This window comes from Eupeodes corollae, chromosome 1 (genome assembly GCF_945859685.1).
Source record: "Eupeodes corollae chromosome 1, idEupCoro1.1, whole genome shotgun sequence".
Lineage (NCBI taxonomy): Eukaryota > Metazoa > Arthropoda > Insecta > Diptera > Syrphidae > Eupeodes > Eupeodes corollae.
The window spans coordinates 45,475,525-45,490,077 of record NC_079147.1 but is presented as its reverse complement, the minus strand read 5'-3'; the positions used below and the strand labels follow the sequence as shown (position 1 = coordinate 45,490,077).

The following is a 14,553-nucleotide window of genomic DNA, read 5'->3' as shown; positions in this document are numbered from 1 at the left end:
TTTGCACATTTCTTTTCAAAACTATATTGAAGAAGTCACATGACAGTGCATCGCCTTGTCTAAAACCTTTTTTGACATCAAATGCATCGGTGAGATCTTTTCCGACCTTGAGCAGCGTGCATTCTCCATCGTCATTCTGCAAAAACGGATAAGTTTGACATCAGGGATGCCAAAACTAGACATTGGTCAGTAGAGCTCTTTCCTATAGATGCTGCAATACGTAGATTTTCAGCCGATAACAGCGGTAGTCAATAGAATAATTTTCGGTTGTCAATTTTGGGATCCGAATCTTTTTTACAATATGGTAGTCCATACGACAACTGCGGTAGTCAATGTGTTTTTTTTCTGTGTGGTAGGTATCGATTTGAAGCTTCTGGGTTTTTCCAAGATCTGCCGTAGTGTGAATATTTGGTCGATAGTGGACTTTCCTGGTCTGACGTCACACCGATAAGGACGATCGGCTTGAGACGTTTACATAATACGGCAGAGAGGATCTTATATGTAATGTTGAGAAGACTGATGCCTCTTTAGTAGGCGTAATTTAGAGGGTTTCCTTTTTTATGTATCGAGCAAAATATGCTGAGATTCCACTCATCGGGTATGCTTTCTTCAGACTTTTTTTTTGCATATGATTTGTTGTATGCTCCCTACCAAGTCATCACCTGCTGCTTTCAATAGTTCGGCAGCATTAGGTCATGCGCGCATATTATGTTTATATTGGGGAATTTAGCCTTGATGCGTCTTGTCACACTTATTGAAACTCAAGACTTTTTGTCTGAGTCTAGTTCCAATAACAAATCCACACCCACTGTCTTTGTTCTACGTAGCAGTCGCCGTATTATACATCGCATTCTTTTAGTTTGCGTCTGCCCGGTCCCTCTCATCGCACTTCTTAAGTGGATGTAATATCTGCCTTGCAGACGTTTAGGGCTTCCACTAATTTTTTGTCTGCACATGGTCTATTAAGGGAAAGTTACCTGACATTCCACCTACAGATGCGAATTTCGATGTCCTTATTTAGTTTGCTAGGCTTGTCAACAGCAAATCCGTCCGTATCCGAGGCTTGTTGGTGCTTCGCAACTATGATGTTTTTACGTGGTCAGGAAGTCAACCCGAGGGCACAACCCCCAACCTGGAGGGCCAGATCCTTAGAATAACTCCAAGGACGCCAAAACCGCTCCTCATAGGCCTTTGCTCCGAATAAGTCGTAGAAGCTCTATAAGGTGTTCACTAAGTAGTTCAACCTTACTGGAACTTTAGACGCCACAGTTGATTTCATCTCGGTAATTTCTCTCCCCCCTCTCTCGTTTGCTGCCCTCAACAACTTTCCACTGGGGTTAGCACCCAATCTCCAGTTGAGGTACTAGGCACCCGATGTTCACCGCGGGGAGGTGAGAGTAGGAGTTGATAGACATTGGTGGGTTTTGAGAAAAACCTGTGGACGCTTGTGTCCTCTTAAATGCATATGTCTACCATTTGACCATCTATTGTTTTTAACATTCAGTCATTTTTTTTAAACTTTCTTTAAACTAATTTTATCTAACAGAAAATATTGATTTTTGACATTCAGTAAATTTTTTATGAAATTCCAATATTCTACTACGCAGAATTGGTACAATTTGATGTTCTGTTTTCGATATCTCGTGAATAATAAAGGATTTTAACTTCGATTTAATTTTAATGATCCAATTTGTATTTGTTTATAGAAGAAATAAAAACGTTTAAGAGATGCTACCAAAAATTGGTTTTCGACTGAAAATTCCTTTAAAAAAAATGGATTTTGAAATTAAACTATTTCATTGTATGCAAAATATTGTTAGTAGTTTTTAAATTTTTAAGAATAATTCAACTGACAGCTTTTTTAATACAATACGAAAACCTACAAACTTTTAAGCAAGACAAATCGACAAACTTTCAATTCCATTTTTCATAAAATTTTACCAGATATCAAAAACGTTATTCTTTGTTGCAAGAAATTATTTTGGAGATAAAATTATTTCGTAAAATTTTCAGCTTTCTGTTTTTTTGGGTCCGTAAAGCTGGAAACACCACAATCGAATTTCGAGATTCTCATGATGGGGTGATTTAGGGCTCTTTTTGTGCTAATTAAGTGCTCTAATCCCGACTTGCTTCAAAAATACCTTCCCCCTCAAACATGTGGTGTTCCCAGCTTGACGTCAAGCTGGAAACACCACACCTTTAGGTTCATAATTTCAAAAAACTGAAGATGATCGAATTTAGGGCTCTTCTTATGCTCCTAAATTAGCGAAACTCCAAATTAGTATCTATTTTTGCTATTTTTGGGCTTTTTAGTTCGCGGAACTCCAAATTGTTTTTTTAAGCCCATATCTCCAAACTTAAGTCTGAAAGCTTAAACTTTTAAAGACTTTCTTAACCAAACACAATTTTACAAATCTAGTGATGGGGTAATTTAGGGCTCTTTTTGTGCTAATTTAGTGCTCTTATCCCGAGTTGGTTCAAAAATTCCTTCACCCTAAAAATTAATTTCAAAAGTTCAAACATTTTTTTTTTTGCATTACCCTGACGAAATTTGAACAATTTTAAAATTTGAAACTCAAAATAAAATTTCTGTGGAGAAATTCTGTACCCAACGTTTTGAAAAACAAAATACAAAATAATACCATTCCATTAAAAAAATACCAGTTTCGAGATTTTATACCCACTGGTTTGTGTTATACATATGAAAAATCAATTTGTGATGACGTGACTCCCAGCAAACTGAACTCCACAGGCTTAACACATTTATATTTACTCTTATTTTATTTTGGAGATTTGTATATCAACCAATTGTATTTAAACAAAGCCTTTTAACCAATCAGATCAAGAATTTCTTTTTCGAAATCAAAGTAATTTATATTTAGAAAAGCATAAATTCTCAACATTCATAAATGGTAATGGAGTATATTTGCTCGATATTAGAGAACGTCATGTGCATATCCAAGATATTGTGTGAATTTTTGAAAGATAGTGCCACTTTTACTGTAGTTGGTGTTTCGCACCACTCTTTCAAGAACAATATTGATAGCGCATTGCCTTGTCGAGGTCCTCTGGTGGTTTCGAAGGTTTCGGTAGTATGTGTTCCAATTTTGCAACGCAGCAACGATCATTTTCCAACGTCATCCTGATAAGTCGTATCAGTTTGGCAGGGATACAAAACTCAATATGGCACGGTTCGTTCCTGTCTAGACTATAACATAAGCTGCTTTAAAATCGATGAAAAGATGTTCTGTTTCGATGTTATGTTCTTGTGTCTTTTCCAGGATTTGGCTTAGAGTGAATATTTGGTCGATGGTAGATTTTCCTGGCCTGAAGCCACCATCACCATTAAGCAGATGTTTGAAATGATCTCGCCAGATTTTTAGCATTGACTGCGTCTCGACTACGATATTATCCTCCTCATCTTTGCAGGCTCTAGGGCGGCTGGTGAATCCCGTAGTTTTCTTCGCATCTATTTCCTGGTAAAACATCCCTGGATCTCCTCGACTTCATGCTGCTCATGGGCTTTTTTCTTTCATCTGAGCAAGCGGTTTTCATCCCTTCTCTTGTCGACGTAGAGCTGACGGGAAGATCGTGTGGATGGCTTGTGAGGTCTGCGCATGGCTGAGATCGTTGGAGCTGGTTCTTCAGGGCGATATCTGGTCTTTTGCTCCTACTTCCTGTGGAGGTAACTCAGGTGTCACAGCTCTGGATCCGATGGTTCCAACGTTCATCGTTAGTTCAACTTTCGGCTATCTAGCGGGCAGCACCAGGAGGTGCTTCAAATATCAAAGCAAAAACTTATACTAGCCAACGAGGGTCTTAAGTAATTATAAACAATGAGTAAATACTCACTTGTTTGTAACTACCTTTGACAAATCTAAACACACGATAAAAATTATATTAAAACAATGGTTCTGAAGGTTCTGTATGATTAACAAAATATCCAGAAATGATTCTCATCCATGACGTGTGTTTAGATTTGTTAAGGGTAGCTTAAAACTTACAAGTAAGTATTTACTCATTGTCCAAAATCCAAAATATCTTAATTAATAGCATTAAGTTTAAATTTACCTAAAGCAACAGTTAAATGAAGAAAACGCCCAAAGGGGTTGGTATAATAAAAAAAAAAGGCTTTGAGGATGAGTGTTGTGGATGGCAATAAAAGAAGAATATTATTTTACATATGACTTAACCCATACAATTTAAAAGTGTGTAAATAAACATTATAATGTTACCTCAAGTCACGCATATATTGTACAGGGTGTTTTTTTTATAAAAAGTATAATTTGCTATAGATATTTAATATTGTTTTTCAAATGAAGTAAGGAATACAGAATACATTCAAAGATATCTTAACGACTTTTATGAAATTAAATAAACATATCTAAACACCCTGTAAGTATTTTATATTTTATAGGAACATTCATATTTTTAAAAACCTCTCTTTCATTAAAGGATACACCATGTATTCCATAGTAGACTTTAAGTTTGAAGTAAAAAAATAAACAGGGTAGCAACTAACGCAGTTTTTAACGCAATTAATTTAAACCCAACAAAAATTAACAGCCAATTAAGAGCTCGTATTTTGTTTGTATAGAACCACCTATACTGATTTGGATTCATTCCTACATTAATTAATTATGATCTGGGTATGGGAATTGGGGATATGGGGTTTGAATCCAGAAGAGTTCACCAAAGGGCAAACAAAATCAAATAGCTTGAAATTAAAATAAAACAAATTAAAATGTATAAAATACACACTTCAGTGAAACCTTGTTAAGTCGTAAACGTTAAAAGAATTTCCTACTCCACCATTTACCATCTAAAAATAATCTGATAAAGAGATTGAAATACTCTCACGTGACTTGCTCAATGGACATGTCAAATACAAAACCCTAAAATTAAAGGTTTTTTTATTAAGGGGGTCAGCAGGAGTGCGCGAGCAGCAGTCGGTGTTGACACGGACTTTGAGATATTATTTTAGAAAGTCCAATGCATTTGTAATTTGGCAAAGTATAATTTACACGAAACCCCGAGATTTTTGGTACGTTTTATTTTGTATAGATATTCATTCATAATTCATAATATAATAATTCCTGATTTATCGAGAACAGGTAAACAAATGTTTAAAGTCGTCATTAAATGCAAAGTATATGGAAAATTTCATGCAAGGGATATGGATCCGATATTTAGAAGGACAAACTTCTTTATAATGGAAGAGAACTAATTGACAGACAGTCCAAGTTATCCGCATTTCTAATTAGTCTAATGACGACTTTCAGCACGAAAGTTCTGGCATCAGTAAACCTTTTCAAGTAAACATTTATGTCAAGCACAATACCCGTGTTTTGTTGGAAGATCTATCCATAGTTATAGTAGGATTTAACACGGATAACAAACACAATATCCATAGTATGAATAACTCTTATAGAAGTTAGAGTAGAATCTTACTATGGATGGATTTTTGACATTTATACGAGTCTCAAATGGATTTCGTTTGCAAATGTTGGTACGATTGATATTACATTTGTATCTCGATGGCTGTGTTCGTTGAGTTATTGTGCAATTGGAATTATGTATGTGTTTTCCATTGGGGAAAAAATCAATCTGTTACTGTTTATATTATTTAGTTTTGTTAATGAAAATGGACTAACTAGGCTTATTTTGAAAGAGAAAACAATAGAAAAGATAATTAAGTTTTGCTATGTTTCTACCAAAGGTTTATCTCAGTTTAGATTTAATAAATCTTCATGGTGCTTCCACCGCACAAAAAAAAACAAAACTATATTTTTTTTACACAAACATGCAATTAAACAGTCCAGAATGCATTATGTGTCAAACCAACTCCTCCACACAGGTTTTTCTTCTTAAATTTTGACTCGACTCCGATCTCCGGATGGACATGTCAAATGCATAGCCCTAAAATTAAAGGGTTTAAACTTGGTGCTTCAGCTGTTCATTAAATTCAAAATAACAAATTTCGAAGCATGTTATGAGAATTATTAAAATTAAAGTCACTTCATCGAATGTTATTCACCCCATAAGTAGGTATGACAGAGATTAAAAGTAAATGAATAAATTAATAACAATCGCCTCAAGGCATTTAATGTGAATATTATTCAATTGCACCTATCCCAATCCATTTTTCGAGAGAAAAAACAATTAAAAGAATAAAACGTTTTCGCCTCGACTTGAATCCAACTTCCTAGCACGAACCTATCCTGGGTAGACATTTTTAAAAACAAACCTTTTAAAGATAATGATGAATTTTTGAAGTCCAGATTCAGTTGCCAGAGTTATGTTTCCGGAAGGCATCATCATAGACATGATAATTTCGTAGTATTCCAATTGTCGTTTCATCATCATAGCAAAAATCCAACTGAACGTTATCTTCCGACAATGATACCAATCAGCTTAAAAATAATGGACTTTAATGGAATGGAGGTATGTTGAAAGAACAACTGGAACATCTATAACGATATCAATTAAATAGTAATGCCTTCCTGGTATTCAAGAATTTACGAGTTTCACCACGGGCATTATAGTAAAATGCATTTGCAAGAACTTTGTATGAATCAACTGTTAAATTAGCCAAAAAATTATTTAGACAAAAGAAATTTGAATTAATTTTATGAATTTGTTGGCTGTTTAAGATTTAAGGAACATATAAAAAATATTTGTTTAGAACAAAAATGTATTTATTACTTTAATTAAACGTTAAGAAAACAAACCTATAGAATTTTTAAAGGGTGTTTTTTAAAAGCTTGAGCATTATAGTTAAGCTGACAAGAATAGATACTACACTTTGATCTTAGCCATAGGGCCGAGAAGTGGCCTCGTTTGAGTGACATAGCTCTACCAAACAACAGAAACCAGACAAATCCAGAAATTGACCAACATTTACAACAGATGGACGAAACAATAAAACGACCGATGGAACGGACAATACAGAAACGCGACTATTGACCCACTACTTAGGCACGAGAGTAGCTTACTGACAATACTCAAAAACTTGTACAGACGACTTACAGGCTCACATGACTTAGAGGTTAGGACACTGAAGTCGTCAATAAAAAATATCAATCTGTTGTTCAAGGAGAACTACAGGCTATCAATTAACAAGTACTTAGACCGCAAGATCCGATCACTTAATTCCAGTGACCCCAGTATGTTCTCTAAAATCAACAAAAGTGAAAAAGTGGAAGCGGTGGGAGCTGCTTTGCAGCAAGTGTACAAGGTGAATGTTAGCATTCGCCCCAACCACGACCTGGAAAACAGAGCCCTACGTAATCACTTTTACCTCCGTAACACTGGCGATCTGAGAACCGCGGTTTCATGCGGTTCTATGACGATTCCTTGGCAAATGCCATATTCGACGAGTAAACGGGACCAAGTCCCTTGTTAGTGACGAAGGTTGAGCGTCAGTTTATCGTCAACTCAATAAAAACAAAAAAGTCAGCAGGTGACGATGGTATATCCAACGTTGTACTGAGACATTTACCGATGGAGGAAATTGACATTTACACCACACTCTTCAACAATCCACTGAATAATGCATATTATTCAGGGCATTGGAAGACTTCTGTGGTTTATCCTCTCCCGAAAAAGGGAAAGGACAACTCCAACCCGTCAAATCTTCGGTCAATAAGTCTTCTTCCGAGTATCAGCAAAGTTTTCGAAAAGATCATCGATAGGGCTCTGACTAAGGGGACTGCGGACAACAAAATAATTCCGGATAAACAGTTCGGGTTCAAGGCGGGTCATGACACAATTCATGCTGCGTCTAAACTAGTTTCTGATATCCAATGAAATAAATCAAAACAACAATGCACAGGTGCTGTTCTGGTTGATTTGGAAAGGCCTTTGACACCGTATGGTTAGAGGGTCTTTACCTAAAACTGAGCAGCTTGGAATAAGCAAGCCATTGTACGCTTAACGTACAGAACGGCCCGAAAGGTTGAGGTTATTAGAATTCTCTTGCAGCGTGATTTCGACAATATTCAGCGATATTGCGACGACTGGAAACTGAAAATAAATGTCTAGAAGTCGGAGACAATTCTGTACGTGCAAGAATTGGAGCAAGATGGTCATCGTTGAACTTCACGGGCAGCCATTAGCGACCAAAAGTGTAGTAAGAACCTCGGTATCTGGTTCAATGAGTATTTATATTTCGACAGACATATAAATGCTGCTCTGACCAGGGCCAGAGGAGCTTTTGTTCTGACGAAACGTCTGTTTTTTAGCAGTCGGCTTGACCCCAGAGTGAAGGTAATTTGCAACATGGCCCTCATACGGCCGATGATCGCTTATGGTTCCCCTGTGTGGTTCAACGTTGCCCCTTCCCAGATGGAGAAGTTTCGGGTGTTCGAGTGGCAGTGTTTACGACGCTGTACCGGATTATATCGAACAGCCGAATCTTCTTACGTGCATTACTATTCCAACGAGGTCCTATACAACGGAGCTCGAATCAACAGAATTGACAATTTCGTGATAAGATTCGTTCGAGGTCACATTGCAAAGGCTATGTCTTCGACCAACAATTTAATTTTTAGAGGGTTCTATCCGAACAATGAGTATTTTGAAATTACACGCTTGGGCGGTTTTATTCTATTTCTGATAGATACGGTCTGATACAGGATAAATTGGCAGTTCCGCTAATCTACCACGTCAGACGACGAATCGTTGATAGGTGACTTCTGTACAATCGGGACGACGTCATGGCACAAGGCGGAGCAAAGCTCCATCGGTTCAGTAGGGCTGTGTCCAAATGGCACCAAAGTAATAGGGTGAAGCAGGAGAACCAGGTGGCTTCAATCGGCACTTGATAGTGGGTAGTCGGGATGAGGTTTTAAGCTTTGGCCGGCTTACATACTTGTTTTATAGTTTCTGGGTTAAGTTTTAAGTAGAATAGGCATGGTGGCATGAAAAAAATAAATTAAAAAGGAATTTAAAAAAATTATAAAAAAACAAAACAAAAACAAAAATTTAAAAAAGGTCAACCAAAAATGAAAAACAAAAAATGTTAGATAGTTAGATTTGCTGCTGAACAAAAAATGTTAGATAGTTAGATTTGCTGCTGTGGTTTTCTTGTTTTAAGTTGTTTATAGGTATAATAGGTAGCTTAATTTAGCTTTAAGTTTTATTTAAGGACCTAATTTAAAGTAGTTTTTAAGTAAAAATGAAAAAGGATATTGATATTATTTTTTTTTTTTTATTTTCTAATGAATAAAAGAAATAAATAAAACTGAATTGTAGTTCAATAGATCTTAGGGCCGAAAGGCATTAGAATTAAGTGTCATATTTTAACTTAGAGTATCCGTATTGGACCAGTAAGTTAGTTGTAAGCTATGGTAAATTAGGCTAGTTTTATGAATTGAAAAAAAAGTGCGTTGGTATGTTTTGCTAGAGGTCTTGGTTTCGATCGCTGCCTTTGCCATCTAAAGTTTTTTTTTAACGGCTTGCGATAATTTGACAAATTCTCCAAGAGTAATTCTTGTCATCAAAAGTGCTTTCTCAATATATTACTTGCACGCAGGTATGGTTTAGAGTCGTAAGTCACTAGGCCGTAGTTCTCAACGGATTGTTGCGCCACTTAATTTGTTTATTTTTTTAAGGACTGATAATAATAATACAATACAGAAATATTGCTCGAACAAATGTCTTATTATTATCATCTGGTAGATGCCTTCAATTATTAAATATGATTACCGAATTTCCGAATATCACGAATTCCATCGTAAACCAACTATTGCCAAATACGTTCATAATGGAAAGTTCCATACAATTTTATAATAACTGAGTTCTTGACACGGTTTTTCGGAATTCGTTGAAGTTTCCGATTACAATGGAGTTCCTGATAGGCCTGATTATCGTCAAATGCTGCAAGAAATGTAAGTATAGCCGTATAAGCCAATTATTTAACATAGCCCTAAAAAAAGTAATTCATAGGTATTAAGTTAGTGACGGGAATTGAAAAGGACCGTTTCTGAATATGAAGTTGTAGGAAAGCTTATTTTGCTATAAATTGATGTATGGATTCGCCGTAGCAAAACAACAATTTAGCATTTCCAACCTCGACGAAGTGAAGAATGCTATATCAAATCTGAAGTACAACAAAGCTGATAGAACTGACGGTATCGATGGAGATTATTCAAAGGAGTTGGTATACGCTGACTTATCAACAAGCTATGGTGGGAAGAAATCATGCCCGATGATTAAAATTTCAGGACAGTTTGCCAAATCTTAAAGAAAGGAAACCTTTGTGCCGTCTGAAGACGTCCGTCGATAACATAACCTATAAGAAAGTCCACCACTGACCAAATATTCCCAATGCAACAGATATTGGGAAAAACTCACGAACCTCTTAATCGATTTTACGGTCGCGTATGAAAGTATCGATAGAGAAGAACTTTACAGAGCATTGTTAAAATGTTTGCATCGATGTCAAACTTGTCCGTTTGTGCAGAATGACAATGGAGAATTCGCGCTGGTCTATTTAGGTCGGAAAAGACTTCTTTAAAATTTTTCTGGAAAGAATTGTGCAAAACTCTATCGTTAACACTAGAGGCACAATCTTTTAAAGGTCCGTCCTATTATTCGAATATGCCGATGATATTGACATAATTGGAAGAACAAAGCGTAATGTCAGTGATGCGCTTTTGATCATTATGACGAAAGCCGAGAAGATGGGTTTAAGAGGTCAACAACGGGAAGACTAAGCGTGATCTGTCATCAAGACATAACGTCACAGTTTACAACCATCAAGAACTTGAGAACTTTATCTCTCTGCGAAACACTTATTATTCTAAAAATCTCTGCTTCTTTGCTTTTAGAAGATAATTGAGTAGTAAAGTCCTCTCTCGTGCAACTAGAGTCACCCTCTTCAAGACACTCATCATACCGGTTTTCATTTATTGTGCTCGAGCTTGGCCCCTTTGAAGACAAGACGAAAACGTCCAACGAGAGAAAAATTCGCCGAGTGATTTTCTGTCAACACTTATCTTGTCAAAAGAATAAAAGTCCAATGACTTAGATAGCTGGGTCATGTAGAGTGAATTTGCATCAAAGCTCAAGTCCCGAAATTCGTGGAATCTAATCCCGAGATGACACAGTACAGGAAGACTATGGCTCAGGTGATGCACACAGATAGCATAGGTAGCTGAAGACAAAGCTCCATCCTGATTAATATTTCCAGCATCTCATTTTCCATTTTTAAAGAAAAAAGTCTTTTAATGAAGTTGCGAAACCATTTAGCCAAAAATATGTTTTTTTCGGACAAACATTTTTAAAGTAAATTTCTAAAATTTGGAAGCGTTGTTCTGGCGTTCAATGATCTACGAGGAATTGCGGAACCTTACGAATGTCAAAACATTTTGACATTGCCAACGTTAAACCTTATTAAAAACCCCCCAAAACTTCTTCAACAGCTAAAAAAAACACCCTTCACATAAGTATATGATACAAATTACACGTTCTGATTATCAAAAAAAAAAATCTTAAGGACTTTTTTTCAAAATATATTAGCAGCGTTATCGCTGTCGTTGTCATTGTTTATCTCCCACAAAAAACAACCCTAGTATTGGCCAATATCATAAAATCAAAATAGGTGAAAATAATGTTTGTTCGTTTATTTTATCTAAACGATTTTAACATAGAAAAAACGTTTCTTAAAGACACCGAAATAAACTTGACCATTAACGCGCGTTCCGGTGATGATGACAAGGGCAAGCAAAAATATTGCCCAAACCTACCTCCTCGTACCCATATATTAATTCCAAACATCGTGCTTACGACCAACGACGACGACGATGGGAAGGCCTATTCCTTAAAAACGTTATATTCTATTGCTAAAATATGAGCGCAGTCATCGTTAAAAAGGCATTTATGACGCCAAAAATTGTATCGCTCGTAAATTTAATCAAATAAGATAAACTCTCGAAACTCTTCAACAGATCAAATCGAAGACCTATCTAATGCTTCAAGACTTCCTTCCTTCCTAAAAAATACTTGAAATAGATATAGGCATAGGCATCCGAACCGCCTATATAGAAAGCAACAGCCAAAAATATATATCACCCCATCAGCAAGACCTTTTCCAGACAGCCAAATCGTTTTTTTGATGACCAAAGTAGGTCTGGTTACTGCCGTGGCTGCTGTCTTTATTACAATTTTATTATCGTCCTCGTCGTCATCGACCGACCCGACGGTTGGTCCGTCAGAAGGCTGAGCACAGAGCACTCTCTGGCCCTTGTTTACTACGAGTTCTTATCATAAAGTAGATTCATCCCCAATACCATCCCCTTAGACGAAAAAAAGCCACAGTCATGTTTCAAGAAGTGGGAGGTTGCAATTGCATCAATTGAACTCATGGCCGCACTTACTAAAAGCTTGTTAATAGAAATACTTATAATTTCAGTAACGAGAAAATACATACTGCAGAGTGTCACAAAACATTGGCTATAGTTGGTTATCTCCAGCCTGTTTTCCTTGAAATCTATAGTAAAACCAACGACTTCGAGAATACAGCATCGTATCGTTCAAAAATTGCGGTAAGCCCATGTTCACGAACTTCCTGTATAATTATCCTTTCTTTTCTTTGCAGCTATTAACACTTTAAAAGGTTAAATGGTAGATCCGCTCCTGTTAGATCCTAGCACCATGCTCTTTCCTGTACCGATATCATTATATATTCTCAGCAGAGCATCTTATAAATAGCTTCATTGATTCAGAAACATAACCCATAACTCAAGATGTTGCCAAGAAGTATTATTCATGTTTTTAAGTCTTCCTCTCCTTTGGGAAGGGAATATTTGAAGATATGTATGTATTTATTTACTACGTTACAGTGCCAATAATTTACTTTCTTAAACGGAATCAGCGAGGGAGGTAGGTGTAATAAATTTTGTGGAAAGGTGTAGTATGTTATATCATATCTAAGGGATAAGATAAGTCAATTTCGATTGTAAATTTTGATGTATAATTGATTGTCGGTTTTGAAATACATTAAATATATGTACCCAAATATGTATGTGTATGTATTTCTTGTATGGCAATTTAGTTAGGTTATGTCTTATGAACTTAGTTTATATTTAAGTCATTAGATCTTCTTGGAATTAAATTCCTAAGCTTGAAAGTTTTAAAAAAGTGAGACTAATGATAGCTAAATATAGATATTTTTGAAAGGTTGTTTTTTTTCGAAAACTAATTGATTGTCCTATGCGGCATTACCAAATTTTAAGTAACTTCCGATAATACCAAAATGTATACACTTAGATGACCATTCTTCACACGAGTCCGAAGGAACCGTATAATGCATATTTTTTCTTTTCTGATTCCGGATGTTAAAAGCATTAAAATACGGAAAATTTGTTTCTACAACAAATATAATATTGATAAAGCGATCCCCATTCACAGAAACGTGCCGTAATCATCACGGAAGAAGTACGGTCTAATGACCCCACCGGCCCATAAGCCAAACAAAACCATGATGCGGGATGCAATGATGACTCATGGAGTACGTGTGGATTGATTCCTGACCATTACAGTATATTTTGTTTATTGACGAAGCCATTCAGCCAGAAATGAGCCTCATCGCTGAAGATAATTTTTCGATCACGAACATACGACGCTTCTTGTTGTCAAGCACAAGCGGCTTCAAGATCCAACATTTTTTTCGCAAAATTCGCCACAATGACGGCACAGAGATGCCCAACGCTTGAGAACGACTTCTGAGAGATTCATTTGGGCCTTCTGCAACTGAAGACTCAGCGGCAGCAATATTCTCGACACTAAGGGAACTTCTGTGCCTTACTGACACAGGAACATTATGTATTGTGCCTGTGAATTCAAATTTTTTCACTGGACGCTCAATTGTTGATCTGCTAGCACGATTATGACGACCATACATTGGACTTAGCGCTCTTAACGTTGAGGCCACTGACTCCGAATTTCGGTAGTAAATTATAATAATTTTGACTCGTTGTTAGCTCGTACATACACATAATCTTTCCATCATTTACAAATTGAACAGAAATGTCAAAAGAGCAGCAGAAATATGGCGTCGTTTGCTATCAATGTCGCTCTACTTTTGTAGCTTACGTGTTAAGAAACTTTGTATCAGCAAAAGTGAACATATGATCCAAAAACAATTTACCATTTTAGTAGAATTATTGATTTAGCCAAAGGACATTTAAAACATCAAACGCCAAGCAAACTTCAAACAATTTGTGAAAAAAGCTTTGAACAGAATTGAATCATTGCAATGTCTGTTCATCCACCAAACCAATAACTCCCAAAATTCCTGACTATGAAAATATATATGGTTTAACTTCTTGCTGTTTAATTTTAATAATTTTGATGTTTATCAGCTAGGTTTTACATATCAGATACACTCAAAATTAAATTGAAATCGAATCAAAATACAAATCAATGTTCTGAAATTCACTTATACAGTTCTTCACCTCCTCTGTTTATCCCCTGCTCTTGCTCAAAAATCGCAGGACCTACCTTGAAAAATTCTTCTATAACGATCTCAATCTCAAAGACTAAAAACGG

The 14,553-nt window shown here is 36.2% G+C and overlaps 1 pseudogene; it reads right to left on the bottom strand.

The window, feature by feature from the left end:
• Positions 1 to 6,712: 6,712 nt before the first annotated feature.
• Positions 6,713 to 6,835, bottom strand: LOC129943598 (U2 spliceosomal RNA; annotated as a pseudogene).
• Between the last annotated feature and the right edge of the window lie 7,718 nt (positions 6,836 to 14,553).